Below are 24,942 nucleotides of genomic sequence, written 5' to 3'. Positions count from 1 at the left end.
CACCGAAGTGGTACGTGTCGTCCCGGTTGAAACTGACTCTGTTATTACGAATTTTCACGAATGCAGCAGGTGGGAGCCACAGACAGCTTTGCCTGGTTCTGTTCAAAGCAACCTGATCGATAGGGATCATTCTGTAATCTTTGAGCAACATACCAGACCAATGTGGCATGGCGCTCAATACACAACACAAGAAACTTACCTCTATTTAGCTTTTACAAGCATAGAAATCCTCTATGACATTGATTAATAAGTGACTGGTTGTTGACTATATTAAACTCTTGATTCGTACGACACGATTCGATACAAGGCGATGTAGATAGAACGTGTGAAGAGTGTGGCCAAAGGGACCCAGGAGGGACATTTCTGCTATGGTTTAATAAGCACGTTTCTATATTATTTTAAGGTCACAAAGTTGAAGTGCGCAGTTAGCGACCCCAGGATCGATATGTCTTGTAAATGGATCGGACGACAGAAACGATCTGGTCGACGAAACTTTCAAGCGATTTAACACTGGCAAGAAAAAACATCCTATTATCCTTTCAAGATAGCCCAAGCTCAAACTTGGGTTACAGATCTTAATGGGTACATACAGACAGATCGAGAGAAATACACCGCTGAAAAATTACTCTTTTGACGGCCTGGAAAGAATCTGATACGTTTTTAGGCTGATAGGTGTGGGAGTGTTGTAATCGGCACTCGAATTTATGACATCAACGAAAATTCGGTACCAGTACCATTTTGGAAATTCGAAATTTTATAGTTTGCTTGATAACTTGCTTACTAATCAAGCAAGACGGTGGGATAGTCGAATTCAATGCCATCGTTAGCTCGACAAGCCTTAAAGGTATTTCACTACGACGAAATCGATGACTCGAACTCTCCGCTTATCGGAGAAGTATGACTGTCTGCCAAAATCCGAAATCTGAATCATACGTATCTGAAAATGAGGCTTAGGATAAATATCTGTGCAGACAATATATTTCAACAAACATAAATTGATATCAAAACGTCCTTTATCGAGCTATTAAGACACACCAAGCATTGCGCAATACGACCTTGCCTCTCTACACACACGATTTTACTATTTGAAACAGGCGTCAAACTGGTACAAATATCGTTTGAGAGATATATATACATACAAACGTTGAATCTAATTCTCTGATTTTTTTTTGCTTGTTTCCAAATAAATCTGTTTGCAGCAAATGACTACCTATTTGTTTAACCCTAAATTGCCGTTTCTTTCTTCTAGTGAGACGCAATCTCAGTGCTTGATGCCTGTACCTAGGTTGGATTTACCTCTGATACAGCACTGTGAACAAGCACAACTTATTTCTTATTTCTCTCTTATTCTGGTGTATTTATTTCATTTCTTCTGTCCGTGGCTTATATTTCTGTGTAGAACGTTTCCTGCGGTCCTACGTGGGTCACTTACCTGTAAGCTCTTCTGATTTGTGGATCTTACAGCATCATAGTATGGCTACCACTATAAGTCACTACGTTTTGCATTGATAAACGAAAAAGAAGTACCTTACAGATAAGTTACGAGCTTAGTTAATATTTGTCTCTTCTTCCTGCCGGGGCTGGCAGCTGCTCGCTTTCACTGGGTGGGCATTGGAAGCCGGGTGCCCAAAACAAGACTTCGATCGCTGTTTGCTTAGGGCTATTACTGCCGAACTAAATGGACAGCCATCGCTCCAGCCCCACCTTTTCGCACAATTTCCATCTGCCTCGCTAGTTTCTGCCTTCCCACACCACTCCACAGCCCCACTCCCCGCTACAGAGGTTGCTTTCATGTGCTGCATCTCAATGATGACTGACTCAATCCTTCGATTTTTACTCCACTCTTCTGTTTCCGTTCCCGTTGCGAGTCAGCTATTGTTTTCGTTATTATTATCACTCTTATTACTACGTGCGTCAACCAGGAAGCGGCGGGACAAACAGGTAATTAAGGTGCAATTTCCGCTTTGGCCTAACCGAACGAACTTTCTTGAGCTATTTAACCATCGTCGACACCAGTACGCAGAATTGCATCGCTTTTGCATGATGCATTTATCTGGCTGGATGGTGGCCAATTTTTACGCGCATGCCCAATTGCGTCCTGTGTTGTATAGCCTTGCAGTTTCCTAGCGAGACATAGGGTATCTGCGGCCTTAGACTTAAGAGAGCTTATGACTTCTCAACTTTCCGAGGGGCATTGGGTAGGGGCAGGCGGCATAGCCAGCGTATTACCCAGCTGTGCCGTGCCAACTAATTGGATAATTAGATGGAATTAATTAATAAATTACTTGTAATAATAAAATTATTATATACAAAAAAAGGCACTTCTTCTAAATATTATTGATATCGCGTGTTTTATAGACACATTAGATAAGCACGATAAATCATTTTCCCAATGATGCTCTATGAGTAAATAGATAATAAAGTCGGAGATATATCAGCTAAACCGGTTAACAATTTTCTAATGATTATATCTTACTTGTCAAATGTCGCACGACAAAATCGATCGCAGGTTATATGATTATGACTGTTTGTTACTTGTGTTATTACATTTTTCGAATAACATCATCGTATATGTTGAAAAAAATTGAGGGAAATAGAATTCCAGTAGGGGAACACTCAAGTTCTAATTTGAAGTTTATTTACGTACTCAAACAAAACGCTGTTTAATAGAATAGTATGTCAATTACCATAGCCTTTCCTTTTCCCTTTCCTTGCTCCTACTATCCTTTTTATCTTATCTAAATACATGCATTTCTGGTCATGCTAATTAATGATGTATGGTATAGGAATCTACTTTAACACTACGGTACATATTATCAACCACTGCCAAACTCACCTGCACACAGCTATCTTTAAGCGAAGGAGAAAAATGAGGCTATCTTAGCTACCCGATTACGTCATAAATCACCTGTTGAAAGGTCGATATAACGACAGACGCCTCCTATGTTTAGTCCTTCCCACTCCCCCTCCACCGACGCCCTCGGGAGTTACCACTTTATAGATGGACGCCCAGGCTTTGATGGCCAAAAAGAAACTGTTGTGCTACGGAGCGCAGTTGCCAGTCACTTGGAACAAAGTTTGTGGTCTTTGAACCCATGTCAATATCTTTATTCGCCAGGGATTACCCGTGGCAGATTATTTGCTTCTCTCGAAGTAGCAAAAATAAATCGGAATCATCACCTACTCGAACAGTAAAACAACGGGGGAATATAACGGAACCTATATTTGCTATATCACAGCAAGATCGACAGTACTTGGCCGATAAAATAATCCTTTTAGGCTCCATGTTATCTGACATACTAACTTACATAATAGAGGCCAATTTCAAAAGCACCGGACAAAACAACATTAATTCCTAACACAAGTTATACTATTGAATAGAAGCATTTAAATGCGAACCGAAAAAAATTCCTATACAAGTGCTAGCTGCAAGCGGTCCCTCGGTATCTATTTCCCAATTGTCAATTGGAGGTAACTAGGAAGATACGACTTTGGAAACGATAGAAGGAATATTGGCCTACAACAACGCTGATATGCGTTTTGATTGGCAGATCCTAAGCCAGGCATACGCTTTCCCGACTCGTTTAAAATAAATATTAAATGTAACCTAGTTGTTTTACGAAAGTGTACGTTTCTTCGTTCTCTCTTTTACTACTTATATAGACCTAAGTACTAGCAGTCTTTATTTCTTCAAAGCGATTTATTGCAATACCAAAATTCATTGAACTCCTTTTGTGACGCGCACGGTTATATTCAGGCGGACTGCCTGTAATAGCAGTACCCTGTCGAGTCACTTAATTAAAACTGCCCTGTCGGCTTAGCTCAATCGCCTAGCTGTCATCATGGTCGGGCCGGTGACAGCAGCAGCGGCGATAGCAGCGTCAGAGACAGCAACCCTCGGATCGACTCAGACGGTCAGAACTGAGTAATCCCTTTGACGACATAACGACGGGTAACGAAAACGGTTATTGCCCTTGTATGCTATTTAGTAAGTGATCTCTCTAGCAGGCGTAAGGAGTTACCAAACTCTTTAGCATCGAGTAATGTTAGTGTAGTAATTGCTTCCCTTCGATATCCCTCTACTTTGTGGGCACTCCAAACTACTGTAGTCTGCCGGTCGCCGTGCTGCTGGCACTGTCAACGGTTTCAAACAGGCCGCTTCGCTTCAAACGAAAATTTCTACTGGACCGAACTCTTCGATGCATACAAGACTGCTACAGTTCGTCCTGGTCCTTCGACGCGAGCCTGGTGACGCCGTCTTGCCTCGTGACAGGTCTTACCGCCGACGTCGCCTTTAAACTTAGACAGAACATCGCAAGCAGAAGACGCGCTCGAAAAAGTAAACGTGACAGGAGTTGACAGCTTGAGAAACAATGGTTTACACGGACGGCACAGCGTGAGTATGTGTTACCGATGCTGGGAAGCTGTTAAGAGCGCGGCTGCGTTCGAAGCGAATGAATTGGTGCGGAAAAGCTTTGTTCTGTATGATACATATTATACAATAAAGGACAATAAGACATGGCATAAGCTGCAACATATAAAAGGCTTTTCTTTATGGTTATCCACTTACACAGCAGATTATGACGTTCATTAACCCCTCTACGTTGTGAATTTTACCCGTAACCTTTAGTTTACGTTTCTTGATATGCTGAGCGTTCGTCGGTCATGGGCATCGTACGGAAATGCAGACAGAGACTCGAGGAGTCCTCATAAGCTTGTAGTTAAGCAGAATTAGCCCAATGTTTATTTTAGTGACGCAATCAGATGTGCACCTGTGCTCTACGATATTAATGTACACTTATTATTATTATGGATGGGTAAGTTTTGGAAGTTTAAGTTCATCGTAACCAGTTTAGTAACATAACCTTGTGGCCTCAATGTCTAACAATGGTAGCAAACAACGATAGGGCATTTCATAGCAATGAAAGCCAATAAACTAGATGAAGTGGTATAGTCGACAGGCCATGGCAAATATCCGCCTGTCATCTCATATTAAAAATAAATGCCCGAAAAGATCCGACTAGTCTCTGCTCTTTCTACTTGTTCGTGTTTATAATCTACATTACTTTTCCTCGTAGCACTTCGAATCATCCGTAGCCGATTGGTCAGATAAACTTAGTTCGTTTAAAACAGTGCGTTCGTTAACATTTCTTTGGCTAGGATCGGAATTGATCAGAAAAGTTGATTTTTGTGTAGTAGATAAGCGCTAGGTAGATCAGATAAGGAAAGGGACATTTTCACCGTCCAAGAATCTTAGCAAGCTGAAGTTAGGCTCTTGGACAACGAACGAACGACTAATCCGTCGAGAAATCATCCCTCTTCGCTTCATGAGCTCAAATTGACGGCGAACTTCGCCATAACTATTCGCTTATAGCATAGCTAAATCTCCTGCGGGTTCTTCTGCGTGCGCATGCTCGTTACAGAATGGCTTGATGGGATTGACAACCTCATCAACCATACATACTATAAGCAAATCGTTGATTTTCACATACTTAACACATACTTTAAAAAAAAAAAAAAAAACTTAACAAACTTAAGCGCCACCTTACGAAAATATAATAATACGTTGCCGAAGTAGCGCTCTTTGATTTCGACGAATAGAAAAATAGAGACACACAATTTTAATTGGGTACTGCTTTTAATATCTTCGTTTATAAGATAGAAATTGGGCTATACTTGTATAAAACTCATATTCATACAACGTCCTACACGATTACAGGAAATACTTCCGTTTCTGGGCTGTAAGGAGCATACTGTAAACGCATGATATATTAAATGGATCTAATTTTTCCCGACGTGATTTTTGTATAATTTTTATATACTAATTGAGCGCTTGTACAGAGCATCTGTTTATTTATACGTGAAATACTCAGTTAGCGTGCAAGCGTATACACAGAATGTTACGTACATCTCAGAACGGTGTTCTACGGTGGAGCCATTGGCTTAGATTACTAGATACACTTGTTATTACCATTATAGCCTTTATATCCCGTTAGTAACTGGCTTACCAGAACAAATTTTAGTCAGACAAAAAATCATCAATCAAGATACCGTGATCACACGGTGTCCGGTTCGGCGATTCAGCTAGCGACACCACCGTATGTTGACCCTGTCGTGAAGCGAGAACTGATTGGCAGTCCTGTTTACTAGCCAAGAAGAATATGGTGGGCTGCGTTAGCACATGTTTTTTTGACGCCAATAAATGACACACAGGCCAACGATGGCAGACTGGCTACCTAACCGTGAGATCCTTTATCACTGTGCTCAAGTTGTTCCTAGTCAGTGTTCCACACATACACACACGCACAAATCTTGTTTATATGTACCGTTCGTATTGTTTGGACTTTTTCTTTATGACCCTTAGCTGAGAGTATAAGCACGACACGAAATAGAGTGATCCTTAGCTTTTTCCCACAAGATGTGCCTCGAAAGTGAAGCTGTTCACCCATAGAATGTTCGTTCCCGGTGCGGTCTTCGATTTGTCCTTCCTCTTCCCCACTAACGCCTTCTCAATGACTTTCCTTTGAGCAGTGCTTGTGGCTGGTTATAAAATAGAAGCAGACTAACTGCCTGCTATAACTGTGGCTGTCCCCATTCGTGTGTCCAAGCATCAGGGTGTGCATTTTTGAGACCCAACTAGGCAACCAACCACGCCCCAATAATTGATCCCGCAAATATCAGCACTAGTACTCTGATGACAGCAACGGCTGGCGATCGTCAGGACCTGCGCGATATCGGCACGCGATGTCGTGGAATAACGGAAACGCGGAGAAGCAAAGACTCAGAGGAGAAATGAATTCGAAGGATCACGACAGGAGTTAATTGGAGGTTAGCCTCTCACAGCAATGCGCAATGTTACTGTGATAGAAACGGTGAGTCGCTCTGGTCTGACCGCTTAGCAGTTCCATTGGGCCGTCGAAAAACGACCGGGAGCTTTACAGTAGATAAATGGCCACGGACGGGAAAAGGAAAGGTCGCAGCTATCGCGCAAGAGCAACAGAAATTGATACGTGGGGGGTGGCCTTCGACTGTGTCTACTCATGCGTCGACTGGCCAGTTGTTGACGAAATTCTATACATAGCATAGCACAAATATTTGGACAAAGAAAGACGGAATGCCAATGTAATTTTTGTGATAATTTGGGTCTCAGACAAGCTGGCATTTGAGCAATTCTAGAACTCAGCGTGTAGAGGAACGACGGGTGCGAGCTTGCTGATAGGGATCAGTAGTGGAAGTAGTTTGTTCGTTGATATGACGGTGTTTGCTAGGTACGTCCATATATGTTATAGATTATACAATAATGCCAGATGAGCAAACGGTGAGTGCAAACTTCTCAGATAGAAAATAGCATTGGAGCCGCGGCAACCAAAATACCAGATTTACCATACTAGCAGACGAAAATACTATATTCAGCCAACTCTGAGGTTTATAGAGATCAATGATTATTTCGAAAAATGATTACTAATTAAATGAAGGTGACTGACAAATCATTATTATAGCCTCAACACATTAATATATACATGATCAGCAAATTGGCACTGCGAATAACATTAATATAATTATCAATTGTGTTCGTTGCTACAGCAACCCAATGATTCATTTCAGAATTATGTCAAACAATTTTTGCTAAGGCGCTAGGTAACGTATAACATCTAGACGCAGCTATCAACAAACCACTTAGGCTATTTTATTCTCGAGAATAAGCACGACTCCTAGACCAGGCGGTAACAGTGTTTTTCTAAAAACACCTACGAATGCTACGGAATAGCAAATGCTGTTCTTCGGCCGAGGTGATTACACAACTAAATCGTCTTAATCTTAACTTTTAAAATGCCTAGAAGCGAAGCGACCTTCTTGACAAAATCGAAAGAACAAGCAAGAGCAGAGATGGCAGCTTTTTGCCACCGTGCTTGGATGGCTGATACACCGAGTGCCTCGCATCCAGATCTCGTCTTGTTCTTTCTTTTTCGCGGTGCTGATGTTTCGGCGTGGTCGTATCCAAAAGATATTCGTGTACACCCCGCATTGTAGGATATACGTCGGAAAACATCGTGTATAATCTTGCCTTCTCATAGCTCACTCTCACTAGTCAAGATGCAGTGAAACAGGAGCTCTTTTTGAAAAGCATTTCCTACCAGGGCCGTTCGTCGGTAGTGGATACCTCAGAAGACTTGCCACTTTCCGTCACAGAATTTCGTCTGCACTCTCCGTCTCTTTCCCACTCTCTAAACGAGGAACCTTTACCACCTTGAGTTCAACCATCATCACGAGTGGCCGTACTGGCTACGAATATTATGCCTATTAACTCAAGTGGCCATCACGTTCAAATGGCGCCGTTCAAGGCAACGTTTAACCCCGCTCCATTCTCCGCCAGCCCTACCTCTGTTCAAGGGCCTTCCCGCTGCCTGGTCCGTGAACGCAGCCGTCCTTTGAGACCGTTAGAGTTCACTGCGGAAAGAAACTACCTACTAGGTATAATGGCTGTATGGACGCGTGCATTCTCAAGAACAGGAGTGCAGTTTCCTGATCTAATGAACACAAGACGTCTCCTTATTTTCCCAAGATTAGCCCTCATCTCGTCTTTTCACCTAGTCTTTTTTCGGCGAGGAGGAGAATTGGGAACACTGCGCCTGCACTTACGCCGTCGCCCGAAAATAATACACTTAGCTGAATAATTGCTACGCACTACACGATAATGTGATACTTGTGAACCTGCTGCTGTTTAAAGCGGTTGTCTCAGCAGCAGGTCTAAACAGGTCAAATTGAGAAAAAACCAAACCGGAAAATCAGGATAAAGCGAAAAAGAAAAATTTAGGGAGAGACGGCTAAAGAATGCGAGGAAATTGATATCGTGAGGATCTAGTAGGATATATGGGCCCTCGAACTCGAATTGCTTCAGGGTGAAGGCAACACGCGTTTTGGGGTTCACCGTCTAACAGCATGTTGAGACTAGCAAATACAATTTCTCCTCTGGTGATTTGCATTTTGTCGCCTAGACGTAACGTAAAGGAAGCAGGTTTAAGGTAGAGCTTTCAATAGGGAGCCATCGCCATCGTGTATATGAGACTATGTCTGGCAACGACGAATTCCGTTTTCTGACGCGCAGTGCCGCATCGGAATGAAATGGAAAAAAACGTGCTGTTTGCTCCTCTGAGGATCCTTTAAACGGTACTAACGCTTGCATAATGTGCTCGCTTTTCGCGTGTTTAGAAGAGGTCTGTATGAAATGGTCTATTCGAGAAGCCTCGGACCAGAAATTAGAATAGAAAGTTCAATTTGGCTAAACGGATTTCAACTGTGTACAGTTACCTCAATTTGTAGTTTAAGTCATGCCCGTCTTCACGTATCGCGCCTGGTCAATTAAGATAATTTTTTCCTTCATTCTATTTTATAAAACAAACAAATTCTACTATTGATAGATATGTAGCAAACTGTCGTGACGAAAAACATTTTCATTTCGAAACGGTAACAAGTTTTGTCACAGGCCACATTTGATTTCCGTCCTGAAGGCACCAAAAAGGTTTAATTGCGTCACTCTTTCTGCAGATGCTGACAACATCGTTGTCCAAGTTATTAATTTATTATCAAATTTAGCGTATTAAATGTGATATGGCTAATGAAAGGATAGCTTAAGACAAAAAAAAACAGCCGGGGGTGACAGTTTCTAATTTTTGCTGTATCGTTCTTCGCATTGCACTGCGTACCTACCTGGTTTTTCCAGCCTTGGATAACATCTGCACACGAACCTCCACACGTAGCGTAAGGGAAGCCCTAACAGCCTAGAATCACCCAATTCTTAGAATCAGCTGTCGCAAGAGAACGTGAACATATATGTAGGCTCAGGCGTTTGACATAGTTGACACAAACAACTACAGATTGTTTCTGCCGCTTAACTGTTTACTGAAAACTAAAACTATTTACTTCGTTTGTTGTCTCACAAGAACCGACGCAAAAGCTGATCAATCTTGTTTATTATCATTATTACCCGCCAGTTGATATCGACCTCTGCTTACGCCGCGTAGTAACCCATGTGAGGTATTGCTACATTGGCGTTGTGAGCCTCGTAAGGCTCCCAATCTTTGACTGCGCCGTAGAGTGCATTGATGATATGCGGTTCACCAATGCTCAGGCCCAAACTAGCCGCTAATGCCATTGTAAAAAATGCTATCCATGCCTTTCGGCCTCCACCGGACAACACGTCGGGCCGTCCTGCGCTCGCATGGGGAAAGGCTGTGGGACAGCCATTATACTGGTACATGTGGCCATTGTACGGTCCTGAATAATGGCCGGATAGATGAGCGGTCTGGTTTGTGGAGCCAGCGGACTGGCGATGTCGGCAACAGTTGAATGCTGGAGAAGGATACATGATTCCGCTAGATAAGTGCCCGTAATTTCTCACAGGTGATCTGTAGAGCGTGCTGTCTCAGAGTAATTTTGCTTCTATTTCCCTTGTAACCAGTAGCCACTTGAAACTAGCTCAGATATGATCAATTGAATTTGATCAGGCGTATCGTTATCTTCGAGCTCTAAACAACGCGGCATACTCGCCGACGAAATATTGTTGTAGTTTAGGATATTCATAATTGTTAGAACTAGCGCTGTCATAAGACCTTACGTATACACTGTTTTTTTTGTTTTTTCTTTTTTTTAACAGACTTAAGTAAAGTTTTTTATGTACGATCGGACGTTTTCAAAACAAGGCGTATTTCATTTAGACCGAATGTGAGGCTCAGTCCCGACAGATATGCTTCGTTTTGCCGAGACCTACTCGAGACGAACTAATTCTTAACTCGTCACATATACACATCTAGAAAACCGAGGTTTTATTTCATTACCATACTCAACCCAATTGTTCATCTCGTTTAGGTTTACGCACATTGAAATTAGGTCGACGGTAATCACTTGCGACTAGTCAAACATACAAATAGGTAGGAATAGAAACTTGCGCCTCGGATCCAGTTGCCCCATATTACTGGGTGCCGGAGCGCGCACTTTACGGTGTTTTTTTTTTATAACGACCAGAACGATTTCAAGACTGAACGTGTTCAGACACTCGGCAGCTGGCCAATAAAAATGTTTTACTTATTAACCGTGTCATAACGATTTGCCTCGTGTTGCGCCATCTTGACGGTTTGATTTTGTTTAGTTTATATATTATAAAATACCATAGAGATAACTTTTTCGTCCACATTAGTAATAAGGAACTCCTTACACCGGCTCCGTACTACATGGTACTCGTGGGTTTTACAAATAAATTACAAATGACTGTTTAAGGTTTAATGTACAGGAGGGGTCATCGGACAAGTTGACTATACACTTGAATATTTTACGACATTGCTAATTTCTAAAATTGATTGTTCTGATTCAGGTGTGTCCTGAACGTGGGGCCTCGAATGCTAAACTTTGAAGTGCAGTTGTTCAAAGTAAAATCGGTTAGGAAGTGAGCTTCGGTACTTGAACAAATATGAATTGCTTAACGCGTTATAGTTGGATGTAGACGAAAATTGGTCTATACAGACATTTTTTAGGCTATGCTCGTACATAATTAAACTCTTTATATCTCTAGTCTGCTATCATCCATGACAATATATCCTCGTTTGTTTCCTGCTGCATCCAGAAACGAAATATTGCTTGATTCTGCTATGTAACTTTTTCTACGGCTGGCATATCGGGAAAAGGCGCGTGGTAGTTCAGTTGAAAGCGCTGGAACGAACTAGCGCCCTTGGGTTCCCAAGTGACACGGAATGGCTGACACTTCGGTAACTTCTTTCGACTTCATCTGCACTCTCTTCCGAAAAAGCCCGCGATAATTCGCTTCGTATAGCTGCCACATAGACTCTCATTCCGTTCAGCTCGTTAGGCACTTGCGGACGTGCACGCTGCGTAAGCTTCCTTTCCCGCAGCGTGGTCGACGGTTAAGTAACGCTTGTACCTTCGTAGGCATAAAAGTTGCGCTTTTTGAAGGTCTTTTATTCTACATAGAGTACTCAGACGCTGTACGTTCACCGAATCAAGCTACAAAGTGAACGCCAGCCCAGTTAGAGTCTTCTTCGATCCACAGTCCATATGTGCTACACCTCCAATCGATGCACCAAAAGAAAACTAAAAATGCAAAATTAGTTTCTTTCTTTAAATCAACCGCCAGCTTCATGATGAATGACCGCAGTTTTTGTTCGCTTCGCAAACATGTCAATGATTGTCTTCTCTTCCCCACGTGTTTATAGCAACCCTGCAGGTTGAACTGCTGGGTCGGAGAGACCTCGGGGGAAGCGATTTGCTTTCATGCAAATTTTTCCGCCATCCGTAAGATCTCTCCGTGTAATAATAGGAAGAATGAGCTTCGGCAGTGAAGGACGGATGGTGACAACCCATACGCGTCCGTTGTTCGGCTAACGCAATGTGCAAGCTGCCATAGAGCCTTACATAGAGTTTCAGGTCTCTGTAAGCCTTCCCGGTGATTTGGGTGCCTGAAGCTAGGCCGTGATTGTGATAGATAGAGCAAAACAGAGGAGAGGTATCGGAAAAGTGACACAAATGTATCGACATCTATAGCCGTTACGGAGGCAGTTATTACTTATTCTGTTGAGACTGTATTTGTTTTTACTCGATTATAAGATCTGCATTCGTTCTACTGTCCATAAATTTGATAGCATACACCCATGTTGTGTAGGGCTCAGTTAAAAAGTTCTTGAATTTAATAATGCTGTTATGATATTAAAAAAAAAACGAGTCAACACAACGTACTACAGATAGTAGTAATTTAACAAATGAAGAGCCGTAAAAACGTCGAAGTTTTATTGAGGACTAAAAGTACACGTGTGCATTTAGTTCATGTTACATGCCAAAAATACTACAGCATAACTTTTTTAAGTGTGTTTGCTTTGAAAACTTTGCGAATCTATATAGATAGGAGCATGATAATTAACGTAGTATAGTGTGAAGTAATTGTTCGCGCAGTATTGAAACGTTCTTTGGCTAAGTATCTATTTACGTCCCGACAGCGTTTTTCTCAGCATCTTTTATTTTCTTTGCCTTCGTTTGTACACATATATATTTTTTCTTGTTCGTGTAGAAATACTGACATTGCTCACATGACCAAGTAGGCTCAGGCCAGTTCGGTTGCTATTGGTTTCAAAGCGTCCTTTTCTTCTCCAATGGGGACTAAAGATGCGGTGGATGCTGAGGACGGTAGGTGCGATGCAAAAAATGCCTTCAGGCGATGAAGCCCGCTTGTTTTGGGCGAGAGAGCGAAAAAACGGCGAAGTGAGACGAGAATATGGACGAGAAAAATACGTAAGACAAGTGACCACAAGTAAGAGCAGGTTTTCTCGTCGAAGACTAACTGCAATAAGAGCTACCTCCGGTGAAAGCGACAACTCTGCTTAGCGAAGACTGTGCCCCCTTCTACTTCAGGACTTAAGTTCTCAACGCCGTCGTCCATAAGCAGGACCATTGTCATTGAGCGTCCAACAAAAGAATCGATAAGGCATTATTATCAGCGACTACCCAACGAAGGCACTGCACCCTCGTCCACTGGTGAATCTAGCCAGCGAACCGGTTTGTTCACAAGGCCAGTGCTTGTCTTATCTCGTCTTGAACGTGTGCAAAGGGACGAGCCTGATGAGTACACTCGCTACGGACGCCTTTTTGTGCCTCGCTGCTGCTTGCACACGGTGGTACGTCGTTGCTAGTCGCTCCGCTAACATTAAACCAAGCAAAGCACCGCAACACCGGAATAAATGAGCACCTTACTCATATCCGGCCTCAGCTCGCGCAAATGCCAAGTCGCCCTTAAGGACCACTCCGGTTCCTCTGACCACGTCAATATGGAACAGTTTTTTTTCACTTCTCTGCCGCCTGGTGTCTCCCTGTTTCCCTCCCATTCCTTTAGTCAGCTTCTCGTGTGACTGTTTTTTAGCCTTCAAAGATCCCAGGATGCCTTCTATCCTATTATGTGTATCGTACAGTTCGCTCCATCCGTCGTGACCGTGTTCGCTTGACCCAGTCCTCTTTTGCACCCCCCATCCGAAGCCCTATTCTCCCGTCTGGATATAAGCTCTGGTGAATCCGCCTCCCATCGTCACTAACTGGCTAGTCCATACAAAATGCCATGCGAAGTTAGTCGCGAACTTTTCACTGGCGGCCTCGGACCGGACATCCAGTTCCCCTCTTTTGGATTATCTCTTGATGGTGGTTACGGCGGCAGCGGCTACCACGAACGCGACAGTACCGCCTTATAGTTCTAGTGGAGCTGTCAAAGGGAAGAAGCAGAGGCGGCATTAACACATCCTGACACTCATTCTCACATTCGCCCAGGAAAGAAAAGTCTTGAACGGCGTATATAGATGGAGATGGCGCGCGTCGAACGTCAGCGTGCGGACAACGCTTAATGACTTTTTACTGCTCAGGAGTGTAAGACATGTAGAACAAGGTCCTGCGGAGGCTAGTCGTCGCTGTATACGCTGCTTCCAATGACTAACTGGCAAAGCTAAACGAGAGTCTGGGTAACCGCTCAATGCCGGGGCTTGATTTCTTTGTAAAACAATGCATCTTGCTTTGAAAAGACGTATAAGCCCTGATGGGTTCGCTGTTATCAACATATCTATGGACGGTTATGGCCGACACTGACTCAGAGTATCATCGGGCACCAAGTTGCAGCTTTTTTTGTTGTTCACTCGTCGCCAGGCAGATTCTAATAACTAGCATCTGGCATACTTACGTGCCCAGATACTTGGCCCACAAAGTTGATTTCGGACAACTTTCGAGCACATTATATAGTGTGAAATTATTCTACATGTACGATGAAGGAGTACACGATTATGAAATCAATTAACTAATCTCTTTTGGCCATTTGGGCCTTCTAGTGTGTACATCTAAATAAACCATAATAAATACTCGAATTGTTCAGCAGTGAGATTGCTGCTTGTGTGACAGATTGCGCCAATATGATGTTTAAACAGAAACATGCTATGAGCTAAACGACATAGATGTAAAGCACCGGTTACACTTTTACCACTTACGCTTTTTGTGTTTTACGTTCGACATTTAAGCCTTTTAACGCGAAGCGAAGTGCGTTTACGTGATTCAAACTTACGCCACTACGTTACGTGTTGTCCTTTTCCGTTGGAAACCCTCGCCGTTTAAGGCCAGTGTGCTCAATGATGTTGTTTTATTATGGTTGCTTAAAAAGATTCATTCTTTATTCAGATCCTTAACCGAAAGACGACAAGACTTGTAATCTGATTAGCAGAGCAGGAATTCTTTCCACGTTACTATTAAAGCATCCGGTTAGATCCTTGTGTATAATAATGTATGGATACACTATTTTATCTTAAAGTAATACAAGTTCTACGAGCGACGTATCGCTGCCTGAACAAGATGCACGTAAATGCCGCTCCCGTTGGCCTGCACGCATCTCGACTCCGCATCATCCTGAGCCACGAACCTCATCTGAATGTAAATAAATGCATGTGCGTTGAGAATATTATGCCTGCTGATAGACTTCGAAAGAGCGTCGTAGCCAGGGGATACGGGTGCGAATGCGCGAGAGCGGTAGGTTAGGAGCCAAGCTAAAGCCCGAATCCAGGAAGTTCAGGGAGCATAGCGAATTTTAGGAGAGGATCTTATGTTAGAAGTTCGCAAGCAGTGGCGGCAGCCGTCGTCGGTGTCGGCTCCCAAGACTGCTCTCGGCTCAATTCGGGGCCGCCAGCCCAGGGTGTCATCTGGAGGGCCACTTTAAAACGCATTACGGGTCGCTCGACTGCTATCGAATAGCGGGTGGTAACAAACGGGCATCCGCTTCGAGGCAACGGTTTCTGCCAGAGGCAACTTCTCCTCGCAGGCGCGATATTCTCACCAATGGGACGGCCGCTATAACGGTGTCTCCAGCGTTTCATGTAGGACGTGGCGGCCACTTCAGCGGTAGAACAGCCTGGCCCCCAACTGACCCCCCTCCGAGTACTGGTCAATCTGTTAGCGGAAGTCAAGCCGCTTAGGGTGATGAGTGATGATCTGTGAGTTTCGCTAGTCCCGGCGCCCTGCGGGTAGCCATCAGCCTCGAGTCCCTATCCTGTCTCAATACTTCAAAGCGTCTGCGCCCTCTGACTTATTCAGTCACCTTCATTTACGTCGGTTCCACACGACCGGTGTTGGGTACAGCAGGGAAGGCAGTTAATGGCGAAGTTATGGCAAATTTTACATTGAAATGCTTCTCTACATGGACTTCTGTAGAGGTTACGGAAAGTTATGGAGTCCAAAGTTCTCGTTATTGGGCACGGGGCTGACTTAAATTGCTGCCTTGTTAGTTTAGCAGAAAAAATCTCCAGCAATTCAAGTGTACTGAAAAAACATAGTTGATTAAGCAAATTCAGTGGTTGTACTACGTTAGGGTGCGATCGGTCTATGAAGATTGCCTGTAGAAGGAAGATGATTTCCTTCACGTGAGAAGCGATTTGCTTTCTTCCTTGTGTTGTTTGCAACTGGCTGAAGAACAACAGACTATGCGTGGATCTAATCAAATTATAAGACGAACACACTAAGCAGCCGCTTTCCTTCATTGAAAATACTTTTGAAACTAAAAGAATCACTCTATCTCTGTAATTTACGGTAAAACTATTTCATGTCCTACTGAAATTTAAAAAAAATTATTAGGAGCAAATGGAAAACTGGCGAAAACAAGCTCCGTCTCGTGCCGAAGAAGGCCAACCGTTTGAACCTGTGTTTCATTGCGGCACGCAAACTTTGAGACATATATTTATTTGTCGTTGAAGAATCCTAGATTCTTTGAACAACGAAAGTACCTATTACGATCAAAAATATAATAGGAAAATATTACGTTCATGTTTTAAATAAGAACGTTTAATTTTTCTTATTATTACTAAGATTAGTATTGTTTCTACCGCAATGATCGTAGGTACACCGTGCTCGTTTGAGCACTTGATGAATTCTGCGCGTGAGCCATTCATTGGCGGTGCCCTAGATTGAACACAAAATTTGCACGTTTCTCCTCAGTAGAGCTAATCATTTTGATCTGACACGGTGATGTTGATGGAGTTAAGATGCTCCGTCAGATCTATATGAGGTAAGTGGGTGTGGCGAGTCTGCTCCCGGTCAGTGGCAGTGTAAAGAACGTCTTTCAGTTCCCAAGGCACCGAATGTTCATCGTGTGGTTTCCTGCGTAGCTTCCCTAAAAATTACCGCCCGCATGCCCGTCAGTGCGATCCCGTTGCATGGAGATGATCTTCTTGCCCCAGTTGAAAATAGTACAGCGCGCCTTAGCCCATAACGGCCCACTACACCGCACTTCAGTGGAGTGGTCTATCTGGGGAGGCATACCCATTCATCCCGCGCCACTTCTTGGGGGCTGTTTGAAGTCCACTTCTGGCAGAAGTCAACATCGTTTTCCTTATGACGTTGTACATACATGGATGTTCGTACATTTTGGAGTGCGCGAGACGCATTCACCGGCACGATAGACATTCGAGGCTATTGACAAACTAACTGGGCTGGATACTTGTCGTCGCGTGAGCGTAAGGTTGAGTCGAAGTGTTTTAGACAACCCAATTGACTGATCGTCGTATTTATGTACGTCAGGGTATTTAGCGTGTTATTCGGTGTTCGGCGATGTTCATTGTGGAATATTGTAATCTCGGTAAGGGTTAAACGTTTGAAATTTAAATGCCGATATTTAAGCCGTCGCTGGAGAGGGTCCGGGTAACGATGATGATACTCGGCTAATTTGGCTCAGGAATTTTATTCACGTTATTAATTAACTAAGTCATAATAGTTATTTATCAATGCTGTTCACAAACTACCTTTGACCGAAGCAGCTGCAGTTATGTTACCCGTTCGTAATCATCTATTAATTAAAAGTATAAAGAAATCTTCACCTCGTCACAGGTCGCCTGTCGGTCAACTGCTGCAGGTCTCAGCCTAGGGATAGGTACATTGAATCGTCTAATACATACGCCGTTCAAGACATATAAACAATTAAGCGTTTATATATGTATCTCCCCGTTTATATATGTGTATATGTAATTCGTGCTACTTTTTGCCAACACAAGTCCATACGACCTGGTCGCTTTGGGTGGACGATTATCGCGGAAATGGTTCATCGGAGATAATCTTCTTCACACTAAAATATCCGAAACGTTCCCAAAGACTCTAATATAAAATTGATTTTTATATAGTTTTTGCAATTGAACAGTTGCAAATAGCTAAAAATATATAGTTTCACAAGCCCTTCATAACATGACTAAGTAATCAATGCAGAGGTTAGTAGTAAGTGATATTGTATTTCTGCGACAAGATAAACAGTAGCTTACGGCACGATTGTATAGTTTAATTCCCTACGGCCAGCTAGAGATTGTTTGTGTGAAGAGACTTCGGGATTACTCGATTCAAATAGACATCCTGTTGTATGCTGCATTAGGATGCAATGATGCTTGATACTACAGAAGTACTGAACTACCCTGGAGATCGCGAACGCAAGATTTCGGATAGACACTACTCTGTTGAGTGGATTCACAAAAAAAAAACGTCCCCGTACGTACAGATCTGCATACCTTCTGTATTTTCTGTCATAATTTCGAACGTTGGCGCCCATTATTGCTTAGTACATGTCATATTCTAAAACGCGCAATTCGATGTGTGTGTGAAATGTGAATGCTTTATTTTTTTGCACGTATTTGGGTTTTTTTCAACACAGATTCCGTTATTTCATACTTTTGTACGTTTCGAAAGTAGTTAAATCTGTATGCGCATAGGGATCGGCTTAATATAGGATTATAAATAAACGGCTTTTATAGCTCTTCATAGGGACCAGGTTCTATTAGCCATTAATTTCTCTCTTAATATGAATGGTGGCTATCGATCTCTATTGTTTCCTGGATGTTATTTCCCGTTTGTCTCTATTGACTATCTGTTCTCACTTCGGCACAGTTCGTAGTAGCAAATTCTCTCTAGTGTGACTGGAGACGTCTGTGACCGTCAACGCTTCATATTACATAAAAACTACAAGCTATTCAGGCATAAAATTAAGTCAACCAACATGCCTGCGCACATAAAAAAATATCTATCAGTTTACCTAGTTCGCCTGTTGCTACTTGCTGTAAAAGGGCATTCGTGCCCTGATGGCTAGAGATGAGCAAGCAACGGCGTCAGCTAACGGGGGAGGCGTCTCTAGGTGCTCCCTTAGGTTTGGCTCCTGTACCTCGGAGCTCGTCCTTCCGCTGCCGTGCGTAGAACTGTGGTTCGTTTCGCCAAGGTTCGGACGTAGTCCCTCACCGAACTCACACTTCCCTTGACAGGGCGGAGCCACTATGGACCATAGACTTCGTAGCAGGTACAGTAAGCCTAACGGTATCGACGGGAGTACCGACAGCCTTCCTACAGCTGAAAGAAAACTTAGGAGAATAATACGAACATTGAGTCAATGGTGAGTGCGCATAAAGTTATGGGCAATACCAACACAACGGTCCCTATCAGGGACCTTTGATGATGTGGAATAGCCTGTTTCGTAGGGACTGATTGGAAGATTGCTAAACGTTAACGATTCGCTGTAATGAAAAAGCCAATATTTATAATATAGCTTCCTAAAACCGAATGCGAGCCAATTACATTGACCCGGTATTGGGATTATCCCTATCACTAATCAGTTGCGGTCAATTCGCTTTTTAGTTTCTATAAATTCATTGCATTGTTCGAGTTAGGCAACTATTTTGTTGGAATATCTTGCTCGATAATTTTTTGATAGTTCTATGGTATTGCTTTAACACTTTTGTTTCCTTTAATTGATTATTCGGCTACATAAATTTCCGCTGCTGTAACACTGTAGTAGGTGTCTCATGTTCGTTATCTTGCGCCCTATTGCGGTTAACGGTCCGGGTTATCTACTACGCTATCTCATCATAAAGCTAATCGTACTGAGGTACTGAAGAAACCAAACAAGTAGATAATACAAAGATATATTGTTCTGCTCTGTAGTAGACATTGAAAAAAATGTATTAGTTTTTAAAAAAACCCAATTTTATGTCTGCAACGCAGGTCTCGAAAGACTAAGCGACTTTTACACTCAGCTGCTTCACAAGTTCTCAAGCGTTATCAAGAACACTATATGAACAAATAATTTGCCCCTGTTACATTCGAATTGATTTAAAAAAAATTTGTTAAAAACTCTTTTGTCGGTCGTGCCGTTTTAATTCTAGGATTTTTGCTCGACAAGCGAAAATTGTACGCAAAAAAATTACGAAAATGCCGTTCATTTTTCACCCCTCAGGACAGACTTCAGTTTGGCCCTTTGTCACACAAAAATAATTTGATCTTTATCAAAGTCTATGTTATAGAGATATGTAATTTCATTTCTTGCTGGAAGCCAGCCAGCTATCTAATTGAACTGTGCCTGACGGCGATACTGGACCTAAAGCTCGAGATAGGGGGTAAAATACTTTACACTATGTAGGTGAATTCGTACCCAAAGCTAGACAGATTCATTTAGATAACTACGGACAAAGTAAATCAACTAACAAAGTTAGCCTATGATTATTGACTACGATAATCCTTTGGCCGGTACACACTTATTTAACACTACAATAAGTCCGACAAAGTAAAAAGCCTCAAATCGATCAATAACATTTCGTATTTACCGGTAACAATTATTTATGGTTTTACATAAAGAAACAATTGAAATGTAAGTAATGTGACCGGAAGGGCATTTAGTTAACAAGGTGCCTTTTTTTGTATTCAAAGTGAACTATGCTAGATGTTTTCCCTTAGTTCTTTTTTCTATAAATGACCTTTACTTTTTGGAAGTTATCCTATGGCCGTGTTTCATTCCATATGCGCATTTCTAACAGTGAAGAAATAGAGACAACTTTATTTCATCCTGACCGTTTACCGCTCAGTTTTTCGCTTTTTATCTGATTGAACGATGCATTTTCCAGACTTCATCGTCACCTCAGACACCACCCTGGCGCCGTTATCTCATCCCTTTGTTTCTCGACCACTTTGATTCACTCTATTGGAGCCCCATTCCACCACAGAGGATCTGTGACGAATCTCATCGCCCTTTTATAGCCTCATTTTGCATGTGCAAATTTCAGATTCTCCTGAAGATACGCTCTGTTGAAGAGCGAGCGATTTGATCAGCTTCAATCAGTCGATTTTGATAAAAGGCCACGTCGTCAAATACTAAACGCGGGGGTTGCATATTGTTACAGTAATAGGAAAATACTATAAGACCAGCGAAATGTTTGTTTTTGTGAATCATCTTTTAAACAAATATGGAAACGAAGAGAAATCGGTTCCATGCATAAAAACACGACCGTCGATGAACAGTATTAAGTTGAATGTCACAATGGCTCGTGTGGTAACAAATGCGATAGATGTTTCAGTTAATGCTCATAATAGTCCTTTTATCTCATTCAATGACGACTGCGCTGAGATGAGTAAAGTATATCTGTTCGTCAATATTTTACAAAAAATAATTTCCGTATACGTCTTAGTACTTATTATATTATAACATATGTTATAAAAGATGTTCTATACATATAAGAGATACAAAGAAAGCATAAGAATTCTTGTTTCTGGTTCAAAGAGATTTACTTCTGGTGTAAAGTTATAAATATAAATATACGTATCCGACAGGGTACTCCGGTTAACTACCGTGGTTCAAGGCTTTAGTTTTATAATAGGGACGGTACTGTTATCGCGTCAAACAGGCTGAAACTACCGTCTTTAGCTCATATTTTCCATTTGATTAAATTCGACGATCTTCAAACTTTTCCGTAACTCATATCGATGACTAACATAATCTTACTTATTTCAGAAATCACACAAAGCGTTAGGTGTCAACTTTACCCGTACTTCATGACTTTAGGCTCACACTCAGATCTTGGAGTTTCGAAGTGTAAGTTTTGATGCCTTATTACTATTAGTGTACATAAGTTAATTTTGTCCGTACGTTTGAATGTAACAATGTTTCACTTGTCCCAAATAAAAATACGATTTTCTTTCACGTTCATTATTACGTACAGATTAACCTAAAATCTAGGAATCAGTAAGAAATCGTCACTTAAACGTGTCCTATTATGTTCTAAAGATGTTTCTTTAGAATATAATAGGACACGCATGGGGATTCAGATTGGGAACCGAATGCGTACACACTAAACTACACACGGCAAAGCAATGAAAATGTTGGTTGAAAAGCGATGCCCGTTTTTACAGATATGTATCCTAGTGCCGGCCGCAATTTGTTTTCAATAAAACAACAAGCAGTAAAGCTAGAAAACTAATTTTTTGGAGGCTTTTAACCGCCGATTCTTCAACTTGTACAATGTAGCTCTTCAATCGTGTCCTTTGTGCGCTTGCTCGTCTATATGCCCCTGCGCGTCCGTAACGTCTGTGAACATTGACTAACTACAATGTACAATAACTTCGACCGGTTCTGACCAGCTGCACATTGGTTGCTCCCCACACTTCAGACCCTAACTCTATTCTATGGTCTTCTCTTTGATCCATACAGCACATACTAGACAATTCCTGGATACCGGCTACCGAGTGACGGCCGCTAGCTCTCGCTGAAGCTGGGCCTTTGTAACGTAGTATCAGCCAGGATAGGGCCCCGAAGCAACCCTTAGATGAAACTGGCCCATGACCCTTTGCGGGTTCTATATCTTCTTTCGTGACGAATGACAGAAGATGGCCTCCTGGGAGTTTCAGTGGCTTATTTTTTAATGAGTCCGTCATCGCCAATGAAGTTTAGGGGGCGAAAGAGAAAGAAAGAGAGGGTGGGGAGACAAGTGGGGTTCATCGTTTGGCACTGGCGGATGAGACCGCTGACTGCACATCTAGCCAACTGTATAAATGGGGCAGAATGTTACACCAATGTACCCTAACCGGTAGTGGACGCAGAGGAGCCGTTATTTCTGGGGGGCAAACTCCACCCAGAACGTGACGCACAGTTCGACGCTGCAATATCTGTCGCAGCGCATCGCCAGCAGGACAACCTTCCAATGCCTGCCAACGCTGCCTGCCCTGTCCGCGGCTGCTTGGTCTCAGTGTCGACACACCCAGAGATGTGTGCTCCAGAGCTATGGTGGTAGTTGGTTTAGGTAGACTGTCCTCGGTTTTCTGCAAAGAGGGAAAATTAGGGGCAAAACGTCGAACAGACATAAACGGGGGCGTAGGGGCAAGCGGGTGCTTCTGGGTGTCATGAGAGCTCCATAGACATAGAGAGCGAGAGAGAGAGAGAGAGAGAGAGAGAGAAGAGAGAGAGAAGATCAAGCGTGGGCTGACTTTCCGAGACTCGCTGTGACTGCTCGTGGGACGAGCTTGTCCAAAGGGGAATGTAGGGAGAGAATTCAGAGGAACGAATGCCCCTCGGAACTTCAGGGGCAACGCTACCGATGCAAAGTATATTCGCTTTCTCTTCGACCAATAATAATAACGGTAGCTGTTTCAAGTAATAGCTACTATCTCATCCAGCGGTTATCAATGGGTCCATTTTTGGATACAATGATAGAAAGACTGTTACTGGTTGAGAACTCTTTTTTATGACGAACCACTTAGAACCACACGAAAATAGAGGAAGCGAAACACGATTACTCAAATTTTCTGCCTTTTTTTAAAGGCAGTTAAGAGAAACTAAAAGCATGCTATGTGGCTCGATCTCTGCAGTGCATCGTTCAATAATAGCAAATATTACGTAATAGTAATACAAGATGTATGTTTGTAATTAATTTTTTGGAAGAGTCAACTTAAATGTATTGCTTTTGAATTCAATGGACATTTGTTTTTGTAGCAATGTATAATACATACACTACTATCTGTCACAGAAGTATATAAGAAGATAATCTAATAGATTTTAAAAGAAATAAATTATTTTACAAGAATCACTGCTGTTTCGATACCTGTTTTTTTTTTCAAGAAAAAATTCTACCCGCATGGTAAGAACTGTAGTTCTCTAGTTAATTTGCCAAAGAATCGTCCAATGGTTCGGCGTCCCAAAGGAAATAGATCGAATATTTGGTATCGTATCACAAACACTCTATACCTGCTGTTGTAAGGAAACTTCAGAATTCTCTACTCTGTTCTTGATTCGCATAAAATCGGGTCCTCGCAGTCCAAACTTGAAAAACAAAGTATATTGTGCTTACATATACTGCTATAACGCGGCCAGGCACACAATAGGGAAGCAGAATCGATTTGATGGATTCGCAGAGGAAAGCTTGAATGCGGTCTATTGCCTATTTGGCCTATTTAGTTTTGAAGGTAAAGGGAAGATCACAAACCCTTGAAGACAATGTGATAATACACGCTCAAATCAAACTTGTTGCAGAGGATTTGCGTCGGCGAAAACTAGCAAGAACACCCGTAGTAAAGTTATACTGCTGTTTGAAATTGACTTGCAACCTATGACACGACTCAAGCCGATTCGAAGCGTATGGCTTCGATCTTCTATCATGCTAACCTCACAGGATAGCCTTATGCGTTACAGAATACTCGTCGTACTCACGTTCATGTGCCAAGTGAGGTGGTGTCAAAAACTCAACTAGTATAAGAAAATTGAAGCTTATTTTGAGAGTTTGATATGATGCCCGCCTTACAACTAAAGGTGTACGGACTAGTTCTCGCAATATTTGAATTACTCACAGATCACAAGTCTTTAGGCAAAAATAATACCCAACAAAAAAACAAGCAGTTTTGTTTGTTGTTGGGTGTTATTTTTTTCAGAAATTTTACAGAAAACACTCTTTCCAATATTAAGTTCCGCAAAAAGCCAGGACATACACGTAGAAATAAAATTCTGCCTTATCCAATTCTGGAAAAATCGTACCATTTTGCCTTTTATGACTATACGGCGTTGTTCACTTCTTAGCTTACGAACTTCAGTGAGAATTTCAGGGGACAAAATACACTCTGGATAAACATCGAGTCTTAGATAGC

The sequence above is a fragment of the Varroa jacobsoni genome, unplaced genomic scaffold (genome assembly GCF_002532875.2).
Source record: "Varroa jacobsoni isolate VJ856 unplaced genomic scaffold, vjacob_1.0 scaffold_1446, whole genome shotgun sequence".
Classification (NCBI taxonomy): Eukaryota; Metazoa; Arthropoda; class Arachnida; order Mesostigmata; family Varroidae; genus Varroa; species Varroa jacobsoni.
This window is presented reverse-complemented; position numbering follows the sequence as displayed.